This window comes from Opisthocomus hoazin, chromosome 3 (assembly GCF_030867145.1).
Source record: "Opisthocomus hoazin isolate bOpiHoa1 chromosome 3, bOpiHoa1.hap1, whole genome shotgun sequence".
Taxonomy (NCBI): Eukaryota; Metazoa; Chordata; class Aves; order Opisthocomiformes; family Opisthocomidae; genus Opisthocomus; species Opisthocomus hoazin.
The window spans coordinates 9,696,137-9,719,580 of record NC_134416.1 but is presented as its reverse complement, the minus strand read 5'-3'; the positions used below and the strand labels follow the sequence as shown (position 1 = coordinate 9,719,580).

At 44.2% G+C, this 23,444-nt stretch overlaps 1 protein-coding gene across 1 annotated transcript in view; it reads right to left on the bottom strand.

Annotated features, from left to right (window-relative positions):
- Positions 1 to 1,952, bottom strand: part of NDRG1 (N-myc downstream regulated 1) — a 41,892-nt gene extending 39,940 nt beyond the window's left edge. Inside the window, exon 1 of the mRNA XM_075415518.1 lies at positions 1,886 to 1,952. The gene's annotated coding sequence lies outside the window, so the exon portion shown is untranslated. The remainder of the gene's footprint in view (positions 1 to 1,885) is intronic.
- Between the last annotated feature and the right edge of the window lie 21,492 nt (positions 1,953 to 23,444).

The following is a 23,444-nucleotide window of genomic DNA, read 5'->3' as shown; positions in this document are numbered from 1 at the left end:
AGGGAATCAGCACACAGACCCTCCTTCCTCAGGGGAGCAGATCAAAAGCCCAGTTTGTCAAGACCTTCGAGCCCTCTCCCCCGGCCTGGGTCAAGGCCAGCCACTTTTGCAGGGTGCCCATTCTCAAAGGGATGAGTTCATATCTCAATTTGCTGACTGGAGAAATTTTGATTCAAAGTTTTCAAAAAGTTGAAATCCATCCCATTCAGGTATCTGCTGAACTGCAGTGCAAGGAACACATTTCAGAAGGCACAGTCTCCACTTCCCAAAACCATTATGCCATGGCATCTGTTCAGTTTATACTGAAAAATACTAGGTACAGGAACACACACCCCCTAAGTAATCTCTCATTACTACATCAAAGCCTGTTCTCACTGCATCTGTATTCTCCATGTCAAAACACAGACCAGTTCCTTCTGGACACATTATTCTTCTTGAAGTGCACAGAGCTTATTAGTACTCAGGGGACTTCACAAACCTTTAAAGAACACTATTTTTGCTGCACTTACTCCTGAGTTTTACCATTTCATCCACAGCCATTAAACTCTTGCTGTGCACAGGACATTGTACAGCATTGGCTGCCTGCTGTTTACTCAAGTACTTGTGATAAGAACACAGTCATTCTATGTCAAACTATGTGAGGCTCTAGTTAAAAGAGCACAGAATTTTAAAAAACACGTTCCCAGAGCCAAGTTCAAAGTGGACCAGCTTAATGCACTGCCTGAAGTTTTGCTGTAAGTTATGCCTGTAACAGCCAAGACTAAAACCAGCAGGACAGGCTTCTCACGTGTTTACCTGAAGCATTTGATGCTTCTGTTTACAGGCTATTTCCACTGCTTGCCCTGAATGGTGAGTTTTTCAGCAGCTGTGTATCTTTGACACACTTGGACGCACCAAAAAAAAAAAGCTGACAACAAGCCAGAAGATTCCAAAACAGTGCAACACCTTGCAGAGAGCCTGGACAGAAAGCTCCAGGTTGACATTGACCTCTTCTATGCCAATACAACTGTATTTACTAGGTTCAAAATACAGCTCATATTTAAACAGAGAACTGAGGAGAAAAACATCCAAATAACATAGTTAGTAAATACTTCCATCTGAAGCCTAAAGGGAGTCCTAATCTGGGGATGGGGTGCAAAATCAGGCACTGTGATCTTTATAAAACAGTGGATAAAACAGTGTGCAATGCCAGCTTGCAAGTGTTTCACTGGAAAACCATAACACAAATGCAAGCGTTAATCAAAACATCCTCCCTAGCAGAGGGAAAATCACTTATTTCATCAGACCCAGCACGCAGCTGTGCCTCCACTGCCAACGCTGCCGTGAAGTGCTCTGAACCCGAGCAGTGCCTGGACACACAGACACCAAACGGCACATATGAAGGCAATAACCCCACCGAAACAATCGACCAGTAAAGGCTGGACACCAGCCAAGCCTGTCCTCTGCTCCAAAGCCAACGCAGAGCTGCGACAGCAGAGAGACACAAGCAACAAGCGCCAGCAGTTAACTTCCCTAGGAAAAGTATGTGCCTTCATTCCACAGCTGTTTTCCAGCCCAGCCCTGCCCGCCGCTGCCAGGAGAGCCCCGACCGTGTCAGCAGCATCCACCAGCTGCCCCCACCCCCAAGAGGGGCTCCCACCAGCGCCCAACCGCCAACACCCCGCTGCGAGCCCCCTCGCTCCTCCACCGGGGCAAGCCCTGCTTGGAAGGAGGCGGGGAAAGGGATTTATTGATGAGGAAAAGAGAAAAAAAAAACGGAGGGGGGTCATGCAAGGATGCACCCTCGAAGGGGCAGCGAGGCCCGCGGGGGTGGGGGGGTGGATAGGTAGGTAGGTGGATGGATAGACAGACGGACAGGTAAGTGGAGGGAAGGACTCTCCCTTACCTGCCGCAGCACCGCTCTGCCCGCGCCGCCGCTGCCTCCGACCGCCGCCCGCCCGCCGCCGCGGGGCGGATTTATACCCCGCGCCCCGCCCGCCGGGCGGCGCTGCCCTGCGCCGCCGCCGCCGCCGCCCCCCCGGCGGGAGGACGGGCCGGGCCGCCACCCGTCCCAGGGCTCCGCCCGCCCCTCCCGCGCCCCGGGGCTCCCCCGCCGCGCCCGCAGGAGCTTGCGGCGGCTTCACCCCGGCCTCTGCACAGGGCGGGTGAATGTTCGGCGGGGAGCCCCGGCGCACGCCCGCGAGGCCGGGTCCCCCCTTCCTCCAGGTCGCAGAGCCCGGCCCCGGGGGAGGCTCGCCCCTGGCATCGCTTTGCCGGGCGAGCTTTGGGAGCAGGGGGTGGCGGAGACCTGCGCCCGGCTTCCCAGAGCCTTGCGGTGCCGCGAAGAAGGGGTTTCACACAATTCGGTGAGGAGAGGCGAGGCTGCCCAGGAAAGTGGGCATTCCTGGAGGTGTTCAAGAAACGTGCAGATGTGGCACTTCGGGACGTGGTTTAGCAGGCGTGGTGGTGTTGGGTTTACGGTTGGACTTGATGATCTTAGAGGTCTTTCCCAGCCTTAATGATCCTATGATTCTCTGATGCTAGGAGTGTGTGCAAGGGCTTTGCCCAGGGACCACGAGTAGCAGTCTTGGGAACGGCTGAGCAAATGACTGCGGCGGTGGGGTCCTGCCACAGGTGGTCAAAATCATGCAGACATAGGCACTGCTACGTAAAAATAAGTCTATATACAAGATCTTCAACTGCAAAATCTTACGCTTGTACATGAACATGACCGCTGGGAAGGAACTCTGATTGCAGTAAGGAGAAAATAATGCCTTTACACTTTGCTGAAGAAGTTCAGAGGGTGCAGCGGGTGCTGCAAGTGCTGTGTGAGTTTCCCAGCAAACAGCTCTTTGGCAAGAGGCGCAGCTAATCGTTTATTCCAAAAAGGGGCCCTGGCCTGCGGAGTGAAGGATATCTCTATACACAGAGTTCCGTGTGTAGCCACCCGCTCAGGGGCGGGTTAAATTGTGACAGCCTGAGCTGCTTGTTCTGTGTCTTTTCTGTAAAGCACACTTAGCCCATGTGTGTGATTTCACTTAACAATCTCACTTTTATGGCAGGTTACTGTGACCCAAACTGATGAAATCCACAGCATGTTACCATTCTCCCTCATGTAGTGCCCTGAAGAGGAAATCTGAAATTCCTGAAACTCTGAAAAGCTGTTGAACTCTCTGCCTCTGTTTTCTTGCCTATACAATATGCCTATTAAGTCCAGTCTATAAAAGCTTGCTGCTGTTCAAATGCGTATTAGCTTCCCTGCTCCTAACCCAGCTTCTGCACCTGAGTCAGAAAGTGCTGCCTTCGGAAAAAGAACCCTGGAGGTCTTCTTCCTTTTTCACCAAGAAATGTCAGGAGACCAAGCTGTGCAGTAGTAACTCTGAAATATTACTAAGTGTAGAATAAAGGAAATTTCTTATCATGTTTTCTTACCTTTGATTAGTTAATGTCTGCAAGGATGAAAAGTTTTGCTACAACAACAAAAGAGAAGCATTTGTCATTCTAAGACAGCACTGCTCTGTGTGTGCTTTCTTTGTTTTTTTTATCATATAAGGTCTAACCTTTTTCATGCTCATTTTAAACTGTGAGGCCAGGAAACCAATGAAGCCATCACAAATAACTTAATTTGCAACTAAGCCTATTCTGCAGTCATATCTTCAAAATTATGTCATCAAGTCACTGGCTTGCTATGTTTGTTATGGAAGATCTGTCTAGCTCAGTGGCTCCAAAAGTTATGGAACAAGTGCAAATGCTAGAACAAGAAGATGGGCTTGACTAATTTTCCAAGGGATTAATCCTTCCTTCATCTGACCATGAAACAAAATCCGAGCTCCAAAACATTTAGTCCTTCAGAAAACAGATCTGGGTCAGTGTCTGAACTGTGTGGTTTGGCCTGTCCTCAAGCAGTTTTTCACTCTGCTGTATTTGGCTGCTTTTTGGGGAAGGGGCTGAAAGCTCCAGAGATTCAAATGGAATGAACTGTTCCCTGTGCACTAAATACAGACTTCTGCAGTAAAAACAAGTACTGAGTCTGGAATGAACTGGAGAACTGGAACAAAGTGTTTCTTTTGCTTTGACCTTTGCAGTTTGTTTGTTATTTAGACCATGTGTAGTGTTGGACCCTCAAAAACGTCAGACAGGCAGGTAGAAGCCCCCACAAGACAGTAGTCGCTAGCCCATGTGAGAAAAGCAAAGGAAAGGAAAGCTCAGGAATGTGTGCATCCAAACCGAGCCTTCACTAGCTCAAGCTCTCTTCCCAGCTATTTTGCTAGTTATGACTGAGAATAACATTGTGATTTACAGTGCCTTTTGAGGGTGATTGGTGGATTGCAAAAGAAAATGAAGTCATTCCAAAAATCCAAGTTAGGAAGTATGTTACTATGTGAAGATGTAATTGCTAAAGTTTGTACTCAGCCAAATCCTGCCATGTGCCAGAAAGGAGCAGAGTTGAAAGCTTGGGCAACATCATTCCCCTCTGCTTGAAAAAGTCTACTTAGAAGACAGGTGGGGAAAACAGGAATTTCAAGGCGGCACCGACAATGCAACAGCTGCTGCCTCCGTGAGTTTTCACCCCGTGCTGGGCTGCACGACTGCTCGCACCACATTCCCGTACCAGCCAAGTGTCTCATGTACCAGTATCTGTACGTGTACGGACGTGTGAACCACTGTGCTAGGGAGACAAGACAAACTGCCACCCACATGGGCCCACTGAAAACCTGAAGAGTACTCCTACTATAAATATTATTTAATAAGCCAGGTTTATGCAGCTAGCATGCACTTGTCCTTTTCAGAAGAGCATCCCTGTAGGGGGTGGCTACCCAGCCATAGACAGCCATTCCTGTACCGGTGAATGGACTGTTCAAACTGAAAGCATGACCCCTCTCCAGTGCTATCTATGGCTTTCACTTGAGATTGCAGCTTAAGTCTCCAAGATTTTTAAGACTAAAGTAAATAGATCCTTGATTTACTGTTTTATTTTGTTTTACTGAACTGGGTTATTGTAGGTATACGCAGACATAAAGACACATTTGCACAAAGAAGGGAAATGGCATACTTCCATGCTAGAGGAAGACTGATCATATCTGCTGAGCAGAAACCTGCCTATGTGTTCCAATACCTGGCAGTAACAGTATTTCAGCATTTAAATAGCACTTTGAAGCCATTAACTAATCAATGCTTACAAGGCTCCAGGGGAAAGAGGGTGGTGCAAATGAAGAACCACCAGACTAGAGACCTGATCCAAAGTCCGCTGAAGGATAGCAATTCCATCTATTTCAATGCTATGGAAATAGATTTTAATTATGAAACTATTCTTCTTTCCTTTGACATTATATTTCTTGCCGTGCCAGCGTTAACACAGGAAATGTCAGTGGCTGTGCTGCAGCAGCAAAGGAGAAAAAATAGTTGAATAAAGTAGGAGCACAACATTATTTTTTGCAAAAAAATTTGTGCATTTCTTCATAAAGATCTCTGCACACTGTTTACTTTTAAGCAGTGGTATTATTATTAGTCACTGCGAAAGTAACTGGGTGTTTCCTTGTTCTCTCTGACAATACAGCAGGGATAATTTTGGATTAAGCTACATGTTTTATGAAAAATATACTTGATGTTTGCTGGTTCATGACAAAAGAATTCCCTGTGTGACCCATCAAATATCACACCCCATCCACTGGCCATTTTATTCTACTACAGCCTTTTGTTGTTGCCTTTGGATCCCTTGATGATGCTGACATGTAGCCATACGGATCGGTTGTCCTTCCAAAAATTATTCAATGCAGCTTTGAACCAAGGGCGCTGACCTCAATAAAAAATATAAACAAAGAACACCATAGATTGCAGATTCACATGCCCTGGTCTGAGATTTGCCTGATATTACTCATATCCCCACATAAGTACTTATTTCCAGTTTGGAAACTGCTTTTGGCAGGTTTATCTGCTTCAGCAAAAGCATAGATGTGGGGTGAGTCATTTAGTTGCTCTTGCAATATGAACTTCCTGCCATTTGCAAAGGGAGTAGATTTTTCAGATATATTTTAGAAGACCAGGGTTTATCTGTAAGTTCATTCAATGAACGGAGGGGATAGGAGTTTTGTTTTGAATAGGTATATGTCCCTTCAAAGGGTTTTTGGCAGAGCATTTTACCAAGGGGAACAATTCTGTAGGAAGTTCTGTTAATTGGGGTGGAATCTGTGAGCTAAATTCACAGCAGGACTCTGCTGCTGAGTGACAGGGCTGCCCGGCCCCACGTTTGCCACTCAGGCTTTTGGTCCAATGCATGCGAACAAGTAAGTGTCTAAGAACTGGGGTTCTGAGAATTCAACGTGATGAGTGGTAAATATTAAAGCCAGACAAGAGAAGAAGCCAAGAGATACAAGATCTAAAATAGATTTTATGTTTGTTTCCACATAGGGTTTTCGACTCTGAGTTGTCTCCGAGAAATGAATACCTATGGTCAGTGAATGCCTTCTCTAGGGCTACGTCACAGTCCATAACCCACAGATAATGCAGGCATCTGAGGGACTTGATTTCAGATACCGGACTTCTTCAGTTCTGTTTGAGCACAGCTCTTCTGCTTACCAGGAAAAAGTCTTAACCACAGTCTACTGGGTGATTATGTACTCATTGCACAATATTTTGCTTGCAATTTCTCCTGTTGGGGCTGATGCATTTTGTAAAAATAATGAAAATTCATCAAGCCAGACAGGAAAAAAGGAAGAGCTTCGTTCTGCAGCTCTCAGATGTCATTGCAAAGGCAGAGGGATAGTTTCATATCCCTGCTACCGTTGGAAGGGGAATAGGGACTTGCCGCGTACTTCCACTCCCCGCCAAAAAGACAAGTCTGAAATTGCAGTATCTAAATTAAAACCTGCCTCTCGCACCAAGAACTCGTGAAGAGAACCTCCCTTTTCAAAGCTGTCTTTTATGCAAAGATTAAGCCAGCAAGGACTCTCTGAACCTTGCACAAGATAAAACAAAAGGAAAGCTGGGGTTTCAATTAGGATCTAGAGCAACTTCTTTTCCCAGGATGGCAGTGGTTTCACACACATCAAGTGGGAAAGAAAAGTGCTTCCTGATTTGGTGGCAGCCCAACAGGAGTTTTAGAGGTCTCAGTGGTATCTGCGTTTCAGACTAAGGAAATTGAGGTGAATTCAGCTTGCACATTCGCCACAGTAAAAGTGTAATGCACTGCTGCTAATTATTTGTCTTGATGTAGTCTCTACCTGTCTACTCAGATGGGTTCTTTCTGTTTCACTTCTTTGCCAGCTGCTTGCCACGGGGCCAGAAGAAACAGTACAGCACTGTGCACCATGGCCCGTGAAGATCCCTGTACTTGCTGCTGGCCCCAGCAGGATGTGCATGGTGACCTGCTACTCACCTGTCCTCGTTTGCCCAGTGGTCTAAACAGAAAGCTATCTGGGGCTGCTGGGAGATCAAATAATTGCTTTTTGGGAATCTGATAGCCCCTTGCATGAGTTTATTTAGTCCTGCTGGAGGAATATTGCACTCTTCAGACCTGTTCACCTGTTAAACACACGTGTACACACCTGTACGTACAAGGGTATAGAGCTTGTTTCTTTAGGGATCTGCACTAAACAGATAAACACAATAAGTTCCCTTGTAGATGTAGCTTTACCAAGCTGGCATGAGACATCATTCTTTTTTTATTGATGTTGATTCTTTTCATGGTCAACTATGGGCAGGCAAAAAAGTAGAGAGACCTGTTCTAACCATGAACTAAAAGCAGCAGGAGGCAGAGGCAGGCGAAATGAAATGCTGAAAGGCTGTAAATGCGGGGTTTTTTTTCCTCAACCCTCTCAGAGATAGGTGGTCATCTCCATCCCATTCCCAACAAAGAACTTCGCGTTTATCAGAAAGGGTTTGCTCTGGCTAAAGGAAACCAGTTAGAAAGTACTGCCTTCAGCATTAACTGCCCTTTGACATTTCTTCTTGAACTTTTCATTCCAAAATGACCTACAAGAAGACAAGCTAGGCAGGTCACTAATTCAATTTCTGAAGTATTGGATGAGCAGAGAATTTAACAGAGCCCAACTGATGCCCACAGTTGGTCATCTCCAACTTCTTGCATCCATCATCCTCCCTCAGTCTGCCTGGCCAATGCCTTGGGGTGCTAGGACTCTCCATCCCCACTCACTAAGTGGGGAGAATCTGACCATTGATTGCAACCGCTGTCCTATTCTGCAAATTCAACATGAAGTTTAAAGAAGAACTTTTAAGCCGTGAATGTCTTTTCATAAAAGCTGCTTTCACATACTAGAAAATGGGTATTCTAGGTAACTAAGCATTATGAGGAAAACCCTGCTCCCATCCACCCTAGAGGCACAGCGTTAGGGACATTCAGACAGCACTCACGCAGGGGCTGCACAAGCAACTTGAAGGAGACTTTAAATCATTTATGTAAAATAGACTTTGCAGCAACTTGTTCTTTAACAGAAAGATGTTACCAGGGAGGTGCTGGGTATGAGTGTGTGCTCTGATAAATTAGGCTGTTCAAAGCAAGAGATCACAGGACTTGGTAGCCACCAGAAAATCTCCTGGTCATGTCAGTTGTCATGTCTGCTACTCCTGTACTGACAAGGGCAGTTTGGTGTCTTTTTGTTTCTCTAAGGTCATTATATGACTGAGAAAAATTGCTCCAAACTGAAGTACAAGTGCTCCACTCTCTCCCTTTAGTCCCCATCTTTAGTTACTGTATTTTTAAAGAAGTTCCTCTACTAACTGTAAATCTGGAAAGTACTCCCCTCCCCCTCACCTCTTCCTCCCACTCAGTCTGGCCAAGGTGTTGCTATACACAGAAATACCTAGGCACAGGTACACGTGTGTGTACCAGAATCCTTCCCATTCCTGTTTTCACAGCCTCTCTGAAGAAATATCCAACTCACATCTCAGCTGAACTTGTGAACCCACCAAGGCCGAGACAGCTTGAATTCAAGCAAAACAGGCTGGTGAGTGCCTATCGGGTTGAGGAGCACCTAAGCAAGTACAAGTCAGAGCTTTGTCCTCACTTATGTTTGATACGGAAGCGCTGGTAAAAGGCCTGATCGTTGTCTAATCTTCCTAACACAGTAATGTCATGTGCCTTTTGCTTGAAAATGCACTTAAAAGTATATGTCCTTTCTCCCCAAGCACACATTTACATAGCAATAACACAGCCAAGCAATTAACTAAAAGAAAGTCTGGTTCTGCAAGACCCTAAATGACATGTATCACTTGCGATCAGTTAGATGGTTACAGCTGTTTTCAAAAGCTTTTGGTTATAAATGCTGCTTTTACAGCTTTGAACTCGCAGTCACAGAAGCACAAAGTGATTTTGCTGGTTGACGTTGTGTACTCAGAGCTGACCACACAAACAGGACTGGGACCACCTGGGACTACGTTCAGGGTCTTGGGCTCCTGGGCGTAAAATACAAACACCTACAAAACAAATACCTCAGGTTTTTCCCCTGTCTTGTGTTCAGGCAGAGAAGACAGAGGCGGGCCTGCTTCTTATAGAAGTTTTAAAGAAGATGTTGCCACAGGGGAAATAGGACACTAATAGCAGTTTTTGATTGCAGTCTGGTTAAGGGGTTGCTTTAGGCGTCATTTGACAAAGACTGGGTGTGTAGCCGTAAAGCAAACTAATGGAGGGAGCAGGGACAGGAGAAGAGAGAAATAGGTAAGCTGATTGCAGCTCTTGCAGCAAAACTGGACATGCTCTTTTTGCCAGCCGTTTCGAAACAGTTGCTCAAAATCAAACAGCCAGATCTAAATCAGCAAGTCATTCATTTAATAGCTTTAAAGGCTGTTCCCTATTAAACAAGACTTGGTAAATCTGTTTCAGATTAGCAAATCAAAGGAGTCACCAAAAAATCCCACTTTGTTCTTAAATTTTGGCCTGTACGAGCTGCATCTCAAAGAGATGCTGTGTCCATACTGCTAAATACAAAAGGACCAGAAACCAGTCTGCCTCTGCCACTAAGTGGCGTGGCCCGGCTCATACTTCATGTCTTAGGACCAGCCCTCTGCGGCAGACTGGCCCCACACACGTTGTGTGGCACTTGGCCCTGGCTCTCTTCTGTGCTACAAGTGGTGTCCCTGTGCTGCTAAGACATGGTCGTTATTTTTTTAATGTGTTTTTGAGTTCAAAGACTCTGAAATAATCTAAGGGCGGTGTTGCAACCCACAAGGGTGATGTTTCTATGGCATGAAGCTGAACCTATGTGTTGCCATGGGGCTGTACGAGTATGCAGGAGGATGCAGAGCCTGGTGGGACAGCCTTAGGGGACTGTGTAGGCTGGAGCATGGTCTTCTCCATCCTGCCTGGTGATAGCTCCTGGGAAGACGCCAGACCAGACCCAGGGAGCATAATAGCAAGTGTGTGGGCAGTCAAGGGTCTGGGTGTCGATCTCACACCCTGTCCCCTTTTAGCCTTCACATATCCAGAGGAACTGAGCAGGCCTTTCTGTAGGTTTTATCATCACATGCATCCAACTGGAGTTAGACACTGAACAGAGGACAGCCCCTGCAAACATCTCAAGCACTGAGAACTGCTCGAAAACTTCACACTAATGAAGAATTGCAGCAGGCAAAGCACAACTTCCACTGGCAGCCTCTGGGTAGGTGGAAAAACACTGGGAAATTTCAGGAGCATTTCAGCTTCTATCTGCCTGAAATTGGGTGCCAAGAGGAAGACAGTAGCCTTATTTCTTACAGCAGCTGAAATTTTTGATGTGTTAAACAGCTTTCAGTTAACCCAAGAGCAACTCTGAAAGATTTTTTTAGCAAACATACAGACACTCCCATAAAGATAACTGCTGTATTTTTATCAGAAAGATAAAGTGAAAGGAAAATGAAGGAGTTTTCAAGATACCACAGAACAGAGTAGAGAGACAGCAACTGCAATCCGAATCATACCTCCGAGAAAGCTTTCCTCAGCCTAAGGCAAAAACGAGGGGAGAGGCTCTTTGCTGTAGGAATCATCCAGCTAGTGAAACCAGCACAGATGAGTGATTGGCAGGTTGATGTCTACCTGCAAAACATTGTGTCAATTAGTGGAGGTTCCTGACAGTTGGAAAATGGCTGCTGATGAAAAGATGGGCTACATGAATGAAGAGTGGTGAACATAATATACATTGCCTCTGGTAACATTTTTGACACCATCACTCGCAGTATTCTTATTTTCAAGTTGAGAAAGTATGGGATGCAGCAGTGTGGCCTGAAAAATGGTTATACTGCCAGGGTTAAAGTGTGTAACAGTCAGTGGCTTAATATCCAGCTGAAGGCCAGTAACAAGTGGAGTGCCACAGTGGTCCAGTATTGTTCAATGTCTTCTTCATCAATGATTTGGATGATGGTAGCAGGAGAGTGCACCCTGAAGTAAATTCAAGATGATTCTCAGTGAGGGGAAGTGATTGATATACCAAGTGACAAAGCTTTAACCCAGAAGGATGTTGAGAAAGATGAGAATTGTGCCAACAAGAACTTCCTGAAATGCAGCAGGAAGAAGTGCAGAGTTCTGTGCCTGGAGTGGAATAACCCCACGCATCAGCACAGGTTGGGAACTGAACAGCTGAGACTAGATGGAAGGGAATCTCAGGCTTGTGGTGAGAGGCAATAGGCTGCTCTTATTACAGGTAGTACAAATTGCACATTGAGTTACATCAGGAGAAGTGTGCCCAGCAGATGCAGGGAAATTATTACCTCCTTACTGGTGAGACCAGCTCTGGACCTACCAGGATGTCAAAAACCTTAAAAAGCTCAGCAAAGAGCTGCAAAAATAGTTAGGGGAATAAGGCACATGGCCTTCAAGGTGAAGGTAAAAGGGAGCTGGGCTTGTTTAGTCTTGGCAAGAGAGACTCAGGGTTGGTCTAATAGCAGCCTACATCTATTTTAAAGGAAATTGGAGGGATGATGAAGCCAAATCCTTTTCAGTAGTGGCAGAGAATATAATGGGGCAACAGCTACAAGCTGTGGCTTGGGAGGTGGAGATTAGACAGAAGTTTAAGACACAGAAGTTTAAGACACTAACATAAAGCTAAGGAAATGAAAGAAGTTTTTCTCAGTGGAAGCAGCAGCAAGCCCAAAGGAAAGCCACCATAGGAAGCTATAGGGCAGATCACAGCAACGTTGGGATTACCACCATAAAACAGAGTGAACAATGAAGGGTGCCAAGATCGCTTAAAAGGTGAACTCTGGAGGCTTCATCTAACTAGCCAAAATAATCAGTTGCTGGTCTGAAATGCTGCACTGCAGTATGTCCCCTGAATATGGTGTCCAGGTTTAGAGTTTTAAAAACCTAGAGCAGAAATTAAAGAGGCAGAAAGTCTGAATTACTGTAACATTTCAATTAGCAGTAAATAGAGTTATCCCATGCCAAAAGGGCAGATGGACTTGGTGCTTTTCTAGAAAAGGATCAAAGATATGTCTTGCAAGAACAAATAAAATTTTGGTAGTAAGAGAGAGGAATGACCTAGGTTTAGCTCTGGGTGTGGATAATTCCAGGATTTTGTCTGCAGGAGACTAGTACATATGACATTTAATTTCATTGCTAGATGGAACAAACCAGAGTCTGCAGAAAAAAAGAGAGAATATTTTTCAGAATTAAAAATCAAAGTCAGTTTTGGAAGAGCAATGGTCATTGCCAACCCACATCTTAATGCTCAGAACAAGTATCTAACAGAGCAAACATCTGAGGTTTAATGCGAGCAGGTCAACCTCACTTAAAACCTACAAACATCATATTTTGTTTTGAACAAATAGGTGATGAGCATTTGCAGAACTACAGCTAAGGGTGGGCTTTAGATCGGAAAACATTGATTAAGGTTATTGGTAGGGGGTGGCTGCACAGCCTGTTTCCAGCTCCAGTTGTCATTGGAAAGAGAAGAGCTCACTGGTGAATAGAACTTGGTTCAGAGGTACCAAACTGGGGAGCACCAGTCGGAGCGGGAAGAAATTCAGGTGAATATGCTGAGGACAAGGACATCACAACCATTGAAGAGTCTCGGGGCTGTCTTGGGGTCTATCAAATGAACAGATAGAGTGAAAAGTCCTAAGGCTTGCCACTTTTACGAAAAATACAGGCCAAACGAAGTAAGAAGGACCAACCAAAACCACTGATAAGAGTAGCTGGAAAAAAAAGTGCATCTTAAATGCCTGGTTCTGTTTATTAGCTAGGATGCATAAGTCTTTGTAGTTTCTATCCTAAGAGAGCCTTGTCAGAAGATACAGTACTGGGACACAGCATTTCTCTTTACAGCGTAAAGTAAGTGTGGGTGTTGATCTGCCCAGCAGTGATCACAGCTCTGTGGGCGTGAGCTCCCACAGTTTGTAGTGAAATACATGCGCGCATGTGCTGCGGCTGCCTCCGTATCCTCAGTCCAGTGGGCTGATCACCGATGGTACCAAGCTGAAAAAGCAGCTTTCCAGAAAGGCTGGGCAGCAAGATTGTATTTAGCACTGTTACTTTTTTGAACACTGTGTCTGCCGGCATAACTGAGGATTTAATTTGGCTTTTCATCACCCAGCATTGAGATACAATATCTATGGATGCAGGGCCACAGGTGTTTAATAGCATTTAGCAGAGCTTTACAAACATGGCTAATTACTATTCATTAGCATTGGTATTACTTTGCTGGATAGAGCTAAGGTTAGGAACCCCATTTTGCTATGATTTACTGAAAATGGATCTCGAGATACAGTTTATGGCAAAAATGCTCATTATTAAAATGGTGAGGACATTCCCTATCATCTTCTAGATGCGAGATTAAGGCCAGAGTTTAAGTCTTGAATAATTAAAAGTTATTAATAATGGCAAGTGTTGGAGCTAGCACAAATATTAGTATCGTGGGATAAGTAGATTTTGAGTGCGCATAGATACACTTTGTAGAAAGGCCTGAAAGTAGTAATCCACCTATGCATGGTCTGTGGTACTGGGAAGCCTTGCAAAAAGGGAGAATCTAACCATCAGAAAAAAGCACCGTGTATCATGAAGCTTTCCCTGGATTGCCTCACCTTTGGTGATGAACACATCTGAGCCACCAGATCAGAGGTTTGAGCAGGATGATTAATACCGACGTCACTCTGGGAAAACAGCGTGAACATACTGAAACAAAACATTTTGAGTGCTGAGGCCCCGTATCTGAAGAGGTGCCTGTACAACATTTTGCGTCCCTTCAGCTCAGAAAGATGCTGAGCAAACCGATAAGGGATGACAGAAAGAACATATGTTACTGAATGTAAGATTTCTTGTTTAGTGTGCTTTCCCTGCTGGAATGCGTTTATTGCTTTGTTTGTCCCACACATGGTAGGTTATTTTCATCTCAGAAGAAGCTCTTTAAAAATTAGCAGAATTTAAAAGAGGACAAAAATCTGTTGCAGGTTTTATGGTCAATTTTTAAATATGATATCTCAAGCCATATGTGGACATCACTTCAAAGCCATCTTGTTAGAAATTTAAATAAGTCATGGAAAAATTTCTTAATTCAGAAAACAAGCCTTGACCATAATTAGTTAACACATTGTGAAAAGCATAAAACTGTGTCTGCAGCAGTATTTAAAACTGTGAATTACAGTAAATTGGGGAACCTGCCTGGGGGGAAAAAGCCTAAATAACATGGCTCCTGATAATCACTGGTACCAAAAGTGTCCTGGGTTCAGCAGCTGCCGATGTCTCTTCTTGGAAGTTTGTCAAAACAGAACTTTCTTCACCAAAAGGGGAAGTGTCCTTTTTTTCCCAGCAGCTGCAGTGTACTGAACTAGATGTTTTTAGAGCCACATCGTCTGCATGCCCATTGCCAACATCCAGCAGCTATGTACTCAAGAGTTTTCCTGGAAAAGTATCAAACCTCCCTGGAATAATCGTACTGGGCCTCAGTCAGTGTGTTCCCTGGTGCAGCAGAAACGCTGAGCCGGGACACAGAGGTGTGACACTGAGTCTGCAGATCTGGTAAATATTTAAGGTTAGGATTAGCCACTATTCTGGAACACCTTTTTCTGATAAACATTCGCTCATGCTGTGACACCCAAAGTCCTTCCTGCAGTTAAATAACAATAATGATTCATTGTTGACATTGCTATGTTAATACTGTTTAAATACTTAGACTTTAAAAAATTCCTTAATATAGGAGGTTTGCTTATAAAAGTGGAAAAGGAACGACATGTATATATCTAGCCTGAATGATTGACAATGATTTCGGGTGCTTAGGAGGAAAAGCTGAACATTGTATCAGGTACTTTGTTCAATCCTTGAATATTTTGGATGGGGACAAATCCCTGTTTTCCTGATCACAAGAGGGAGGGACATAGTAGCAGGAAGAAAAAAAAAAAAAGGCGGGTGGTGGATCTGGTATCTGACATAAAAGTCAACTTCTTGTTGTTCAGGCTGTTTCTCACTTGGAGGACAAATGCAAAGAAGAGCTGTGGTTTTGAGAGAGTTTAGCAGCATTTAACATGGTTTTAAGTCTAGGAAACTCTACTGAGGAAGCAGGTAACCAAGACAGCAAGGGCTTTAGGCTCAAGGTCGGCATATGTTGCTGTACAAAGTAGACATAAACCGAGTAACTCTGGAAGTTGAACATGTCTTTTTGTGTTTATTGCTTTTCACTCAATCTACTGATGGTGTAAGTGTTTGGAGAAGAAAAACGGCATAAATGTCACAGGAGCATACGGGGAAGGGAGGCACAGACATGCTTGGAAAATGGGATGTGACCCTGCAAGAGACTGGAAGAAAGGTTTTCAGCCAGCTTCCTATAGAAAGAGTGTTAGAGAAGCACTGGCACTTGCTGGTATTTGTAACCATGTAAACAGCACAAGACTTCAAAAAAAGATGTACCTAAAGCACTGCAGTGCTGCATAAAAAGGGATTAAAAAACCATACTAGATTAAAATACTACTGGAAGTACTGACTTACTGCATACAGTTGAAAAAACAGGCTGCTACCCTCAAGGCATTGAGTAAGAATCAAGGCTTTACTCTGTTGACAGGAAACCAGAGTTGGAAAGAAGTTCACAGCATTTTCCAAATATTACTTTTTTTCCCCTTAAAGTGAGAAGGCTGCCGAGCAACTTCTAGTGGAAAGAACGGAACCTGTATTTTCATATCAAACTGCAGAAAATTAGAATTGAAGGGGACTCAAAATGGGAATCTGTCTGCCTTGTTCGGAAAAAGATCAAGTAAACGTAGCCATCCCTTATCAAGTGTTTTTTTAACGTGTTTTAAAATACTCCAGCAACAGAGTTTGGGGGTTCTCTAAGTAATGGCTGCTGAGATACCTTACTAAGAAATTATTTTCTATTTTTTCTTCCTGTTAGTTCTTTCTTATCATAGACTGAGGGCACTCAGAGAACAAATTTTCCTTCTGATATGTAACATTTGCTAACATTTCCACGTACAGGAAGGTTAGCAGTTTTGTGGCTTTCCTTCTCTGTGTGCTTCTGTGGCATTTCTGCTGGATGTCTTCCCTTTTTAGCATATTGAAAAGCAAAACAAACTTTGTGTTTAAAACATTTCCTCACAAATGTTGTTTCCTAAAGTGCTTGCCAGGTTCATAGCTCTTCATTCAAATGTCTCTGTTTTCTTTACATCTTTTTTTGTCATGCAGTATCCAAAGCTGACATCTGAAAGTCAGAGGTGCTGAAGGGTCTCTCTACAGATTTGTTACTCAAAAGGGGGTAAATGAATGGCAACGTTTACCTCCTGTGTTTGACTTACAGTAGTCCTGCTGATATGTCCCAGGGTGGCATTTGCTTAGTTACCTAAGTATCATACTTCATATTCTGTTTGTAGATCCTATTCTGTGCTATTGTTGCCTTGCAAGCTTCTCTTCTTTTCCTATTTTGTCTATGATTTCTCATTGTCTACATTTCTAAAAATTAGTTAGTCTAGGCCATTTCTTCTGTTTAATGAGATCATTCTGAGTGTTGAACCTGCCTGCACAGGTTGGTATCAGTTGCTCACATAAAATAGAATTCTGTTTTACAGGGATGTAAATCACAAACCGAAAGGGGCTATTTCATGTGCCACGACTGTCAGGTAGCAAATATTGTGCCCTGCTCTGAATTTTGTGGTTACTTTATAGTAGTTTTGTGTAGACTGTATATCCCTGCTTTCCTTGTGAGAATGTTTTAGCGAAGTCTTACCCAAAGTCTTATTACGAATGAAATAAATTATGTCAGTCGCTTCCCTGTCATCAGCTGGAGGAGTGTGGTGGATTGACCTTGGCTGGCTACCAGGTGACCACTAAGCTGCTCTTTCATTCCCTTTTATTAGCAGGTTGGTCAGAAAATGAGATGAAAAGCTTGTGGGTTGAGATAAGAATAGGGAGATCACTCACCAACTACCGTCATGGGAAAAACAGACTTGACATGGGGAAGATGAATTTAATTTATTGCCAATTAGTAACAGAAAAGGACAGAGAGAAATAAAAGCAAAACTAAAAACACCTTCCCCACATCCTCCTTTCTTCCCAGGTTCAATGTCACTGGTAACTCCTCTATCACTTCCCCCTCAACCAGAACAGGGGAATGAGGGTTGTGAGCAGTTCATCACATGTTTTCTCTGCCTCTCCTTCCTTCTTCTGCCCTTCCGCTGCTCTAGTATGGGATCCCAGCTATGGGACATAATCTTTCATGATCTGCTCCAGCATGGGTGCTTTCCACGGGCTGCAGTCCTTCACGAATGTACTACTCCAGCGTGGGTCCCCCATAGGCCACATGTCCTGCAAGAAAACCTGCTTCTGTGTGGACTCCTCTCAATGGGTCACAGCTCGTACCAGATCCCTGCTCCAACATGGGCTGTTCACAGGCTGCAGCTTCTATCAGGGCACATCCACCTGCTCCACTGTGGACCTCCATGGGCTGCAAGAGGACAACTTGCGTCACCATGGTCTTCACCATGGGCTGCAGGGGAATCTCTGCTCCGGCACTGAGGCACCTCCGTCTCCTCCTTCTCTGCTCACCTTGATGTCTGCAGAGTTGTTTCTCTCACATATTCTCACTCCTCTCTTCCAAATGCTGTTCCACAGCAGTTTTTTCCCCTTCTTAAATATGTTATCACAGAGGCACTACCACTGTTGCTGAAGAGCTCGGCCTTGATCAGTGGCCAGTCTGTCTTGGAGCCAGCTGGCCCTGGCTCTGTCTAATATGGGGGGCAGCTTCTGGCATCTTCTCACAGAAGCCAGTCCTGCAGTTTCACCGCTACCAAAACCTTGCAACATGAATCCTGTACAATGAGTTACCATGTCAGAGAAGAACCTAAATTCTCTTTAACATGCTTTACTCATGACAAAACCATGCTGTCCATTTCTTAGCACCGTATTATATTCCAAGTGCTCACAGGCTATTTCACAATTTGTTCCAGTAGTTTTCCACGTTCAGGTGAATTCCTTGGATTTGTTCCTTTTCTTCGCTTCCACCTCCTTAAAGGCAGATAGGTCACTTGCTCTCCATAAGTCCTCAGGGCTCACCTCATTGTGGTCAACTTTTAAAGATTCCCTCTTTTAAGGATTTTTCTATCAAAAGCAAGTAAACAAGAACACACTTGGTGACACGCTTGCCGATTTTCCTTGCGCACCTCTGCATTCCTCTTTCTTTCTAAGGTTTTTATTTAGCTAGTGTTTAAGTTGTCTCTTTCTCCAACGTAGATGATGCCTGTTCCACATCTGAATTCTGAACAAGGACCCACAGTTTTTAGCACACTCTTGATTGATGTTTGATAACACAGCTCCTGCCTTAACAATCTGCCATTTGTCATAACCATGCAGTTAGTAACAAAAGGTCTCTGTTAAGTCTTTAATACCAGACTCAATCCCAGCAGTCAGGGCTGGTAGACAGAGGAGACTATGCAGCATATGAGGTAGGAAGAAGCCAGAGAAAAAAACTGAGAAAAAACATGGAGTTGTTGTCTAGGTTCTTTATAAATACAGCTGGATGTTTTATTATCTTTAGAAGTGGAGAATTTCCCTTTGGTAATATAAAGCAGAAATCTAATGATTATGAATATTCCACTTAATAAAGCAAATAATTTGTTTTACTCTCCACAAGTATGTCTGGTTTTAAAAAAAACAGAAATATCCTAGAGTAGTTCTGTGTAAAAAGAATCATTTATAATAAACCTATTGATTAGAAATAATTTGTTACTTTGCAGAAATGTTTGTAGTAATAGTAAGACTTCTTCCTACAGCACTGTGGCTTTATAGAGCAGAATAAAACTACACTGCATCCCAGATTCATCTGCTATCCTTCTTCATACATGTTGGCCTTAAAAAAGTTTCATAAAGACCAATAAATGAAACTTCATTTATATAAAAATTTTTTGTTTGTTTGGGGTTTTTATTTAGGAGGGGTGGGGGTGTTTGGTACATATTGCTGTCTCAATTCAGAAAATAATCATTATAGGTTCTCCAAAGGATATAAGACAAAAATGGAAAAATGTTCAGATTTGAAGAAGCCTTTTAAGGTTGCAGCGTGCCTAATAAGTATGGTACTGATGACTTGCAAATAATGGAAAATAAAACCCTTGAACAAAAGCTAAGGTGAAGAGAAAGGTCTTCACATTTAAATTCTTGAAAACAGAGTGCCACTGAAATGCTTCTTATGCTAACTAGCACTTAGCACAAAACCTCATTTCAGGGCAATTAGCAGTGTAAATAGTGCCCAGTTCATAACAGCATTTTGTGTTTGTATCACTAAATTGTGCAACCAAGGAAGGATTCAGCAGCTGATGGCCACCTTTACTGTCCAATAAAAAGCAAAATTCCCTTTAGGATGGTATTACTCCTTAATCAAATTTTGTTTAAATTAATTGTCTTCCCAAAGAGAAATAATTTGGGTGACCTTTTCAGGGCATCATATTAAAATGTGCTTTGTTTATTGACCAGTTTTGAAACAGCTTAGACCAAAATGCATTTTTTGCTTAGTAAAATGTATCTGGACTGGTTCCATTAGCCTCCCACTCGCTGAAGCCCACAGGACTAAATGGGTGTAACAAAAAGAGGAATTTGGCCATTGACCTGCAAGTCCAGTGACTCATACCGGGTCACAGAAAACTGTCTCCCTGTTGGAGGCTGTAACAGAGGGCTGCTGCTAACGCTGAACTTCCCTGCTACCTCACAGAGTGCAGGAGACTTCAGGGGAAGGGACCTTTCACAGAATCACAGATGATGGTGGAGGCTGGAAAGGACATGTAAGTGTCATCTCTTCGAACATCTGCTCAAGTAGGGCCACCTGGAGTCAGTTGCCCAGGACCATATTTAGGTGTTGTTTTGACATGTAAAAGGAGGAGACTCCACCACCTCCCTGGACAACCAGTGCCAGTGCTCAGTCATCCTCACAGTAAAATAAGTGTTTCTTGATGTTTGGTTGTATTCTCCTGTCTTTCAGCTTGTGCCCATTGCCTCTGGTCCTGTCAGATTCATCGCATTGCTGAGGGGAGGATGAGAAGTGTTCTGGCTTGGAGACAAGAAAGACTGTGCTATGTTGCCAGCTGACTTACCTTCCAAACCCAATATACAGACTTCGGACTTCTGGATTTTTCTCTTAGACTGAGTCCTTGCGTATGGGGCTGGAAAGCCCATGGTACTTTTGGTCAGACGGTCTCCAGTCCCATCAAGCTGGCTTGATAAGGAGCTGTCTGATTGTTCAGATCCCTACATTTGCAAGTGCTTTCCACAATGCAGGGACATATGGAAGTATCCCCACCTGGGCACTTGCAGCAGGGTCCCTCTGCGAGGTTGCATCTCTGAGCCTGCTCTTCCCAAGCAAGTCTGACCATACGCTCGAGCAGACGAGCTATTCTGCTGCAGTCAGGGAGGAAGGAGGGGGGATGTCTAAGGTGAAATCTATCTGTATGTTTGCCTGCTTGGGTTTTTGTACCATTCTCATCTCCATGTTTCCCTTTTAGATCCTCTCACCTGGGATGTGTGGAAGCATAGTCCTTCTCCATTCACAGGAGCAGGGAATACTCTATGGCCCCATGCATTTTATTTTAGGATATGAGGGTTACACTACATATGAGGATTGCCTAATCCAACACGTCAGCCAGCCAAATTGGGCAACCGTGTTACTGCAGGGTTTCCTTATTTTGCTCAGCCAGGGAGCTAAATGCTTTCTCTGCCTGGAAAACTTATCAAGAAATGTTGTTTCAGAGAACATGTTTTGGAAGCATCATTCCAAGTGGGGATTAGACTTGTTTTAACCAGGGTAATCTGGAACTGGAAAGCTGCACAGACATCGGAGAGTGCCTGGTGACACATGGAAGCGTAAAGGTGAGACTGACTCATAAAAGTGCAGTTGCGGCTGCTTTACAACAGTAATTCACAATGTATCTGATCCAAAACAAAGCATGATTTGCTTGCCCTCAGGGATCACTGTGTACATACAGAGGAAACAAAGGGCTTACATCTTTCAACACAAAATATTTCAGTATAAATAGCTCACAGGAACGCAGATAATCTCTAAGGCCTTCTGACAACCATCTGCAGAAGAGGGAGGAAAGGAAAAGCTATTGGTGAAGGGCGTCTTCAACATGCTGGGTGGGCTTCTTTGTAGCCTAAAATCCCCATGACCGGTGTCTGGTTTCTGCAGCTAAAAACCATGAGGGGTGATTACTTTAAGCAGGAGAGCCTCTTTCAAAAACCAAAGACTATATCTTCTCTGTCCTTGAGAGAAAGGACTGTAGAATGGACTGTAGAATAGACTCTGTACAGAGAGATCTCCCGCCTCTGCTCTGGAGTTATGTCTACATCCAGGGTGACCACAAAACCTCAGAGGACTGAGCTTATGATTTCCAAATGTTTGTGAGAAGATTAATGGAAATCAGGAGTAGAATTCCAAAGGCAAAGATGGAACAGACTAGATTTTTTTTTTTTTTTTTGCTTATTTGCTAGATACACATGCAGAACACATGTTTTTCTCAGCTTTGCTTCAAGACAGTTTAATCGGCAACATGTTAGCCTGGGAAGGAAGGGCAGCTGACAGGGTTTAAAATACCCTTTCTCATGGGTACCTTAGCTGGCGGTATAGCTACTGAGTAGGTAAGTAGTGCAATGGTACTGTGGCCCAGAGGCCTCAGTATTAGTTGATGTAGAGAAAAGACGGGGGGCACCCCAGGCAAACGGGTGGATCGGTGGTCTCAGTGCTTTCCTTCCACTGGGGCTGTTACTGCTCCATGCAACGTGAGGGAGCCAAGCCCATTCCTGAGGTGGGCACCAAATGGAAGGAGATGTTCTCATTCAGCTCCTGTAGCAATCCAGTGGCGTGACTGATGTGGTGATGGTTGCAAACAAGCAGAATTGCTCAGGAGAGTTATGAAATTGTGAAAGGTGGTTTCTGCCAACTTAGTTTATCTCTTTTTGATACGTACACACCCTGCTGCTACAAAGAGGATAAGGAGCAAGTTCATTCAGCCACACTGGCAAGAGGTTGACCTCTTTGCTGGTGGACTCTCTGCGGAGGAGCCAGTCCTCCCTGACAAATGGTTAACTGCTGGGAGAGGTGGTGGGCAGGGATGACTACGTGTAAAGGAAGGCCAAGAGTGGCTTGTTAGCCTGTTTAATATTTCAGCTGCACAGGGACAAAGACTGCTCTATGCACAGCAGAAATGTTGTGGAAAGTAACTGACTGCAATCACCCACTGAGACATGCTGTACTTTCAGTTGAATCCCCTTGTTTTCCCCATTAAAATCATGATGCTCCTTGGTAGGACCAGTGTCTGAAAACCCCATTGCTGAGCAGAAGGCAGCAAAAGCACATTTCATCATGCAGTGAGAGGTGATCCCGCAGCAAAACAAACCACTCTCAGAGGACCTGTGGCCAGACATTGGCCTGTCTTCAGGAATGCTAAGCCCTAGGCTTTATGTACACAGTCCTCACAATGAAATCCAGAGATAAGATACCCTAAACAATGCATAAACATGATCCAAATGTGCAGAAGAAGGACTGCCTACCTAACAGAAACATGAGGTACATGGGTTTGCTGAACTGCTGTCCTGCTCTGGATTCATATACCTAAAGAAGAAGAGAAATGGAGTAATCGCTATCTGCTGGGGGTGAAGACCCTTCTCCTGAGAGCCAGAGGACTGCTTTAAATGGGCTTCTGGACCCTGGCATCTTCTGCTCTTGGCCGTACCATCCCTCAGCTTCAAGCGGACTGGAGCAGTAGCCCCTATAGAAGAGTCTGATGACTTATTTTAGGTACTTTCCAGACAGGTTGGAGATGTGCTCTTGTGCTGGTTTTGGTTAAGGTAGAGTTAATTTTCTTCATAGTAGCTATGTTTTGGATTTGTGCTGTAAACTGTTGATAATACAGGGATGTGTTTGTTATTGCTAAGCAGTACTTAGACAGAGTCAAGGCGTCTTCTGCTTCTCACACCACCCTATCAGCGAGGAGGCTGGATTTGCACAAGAAGTTGGGAGGGGACACAGCTGGGACAGCTGACCCCAACAGACCAAAGGGATTTTCGGTACCATATGATG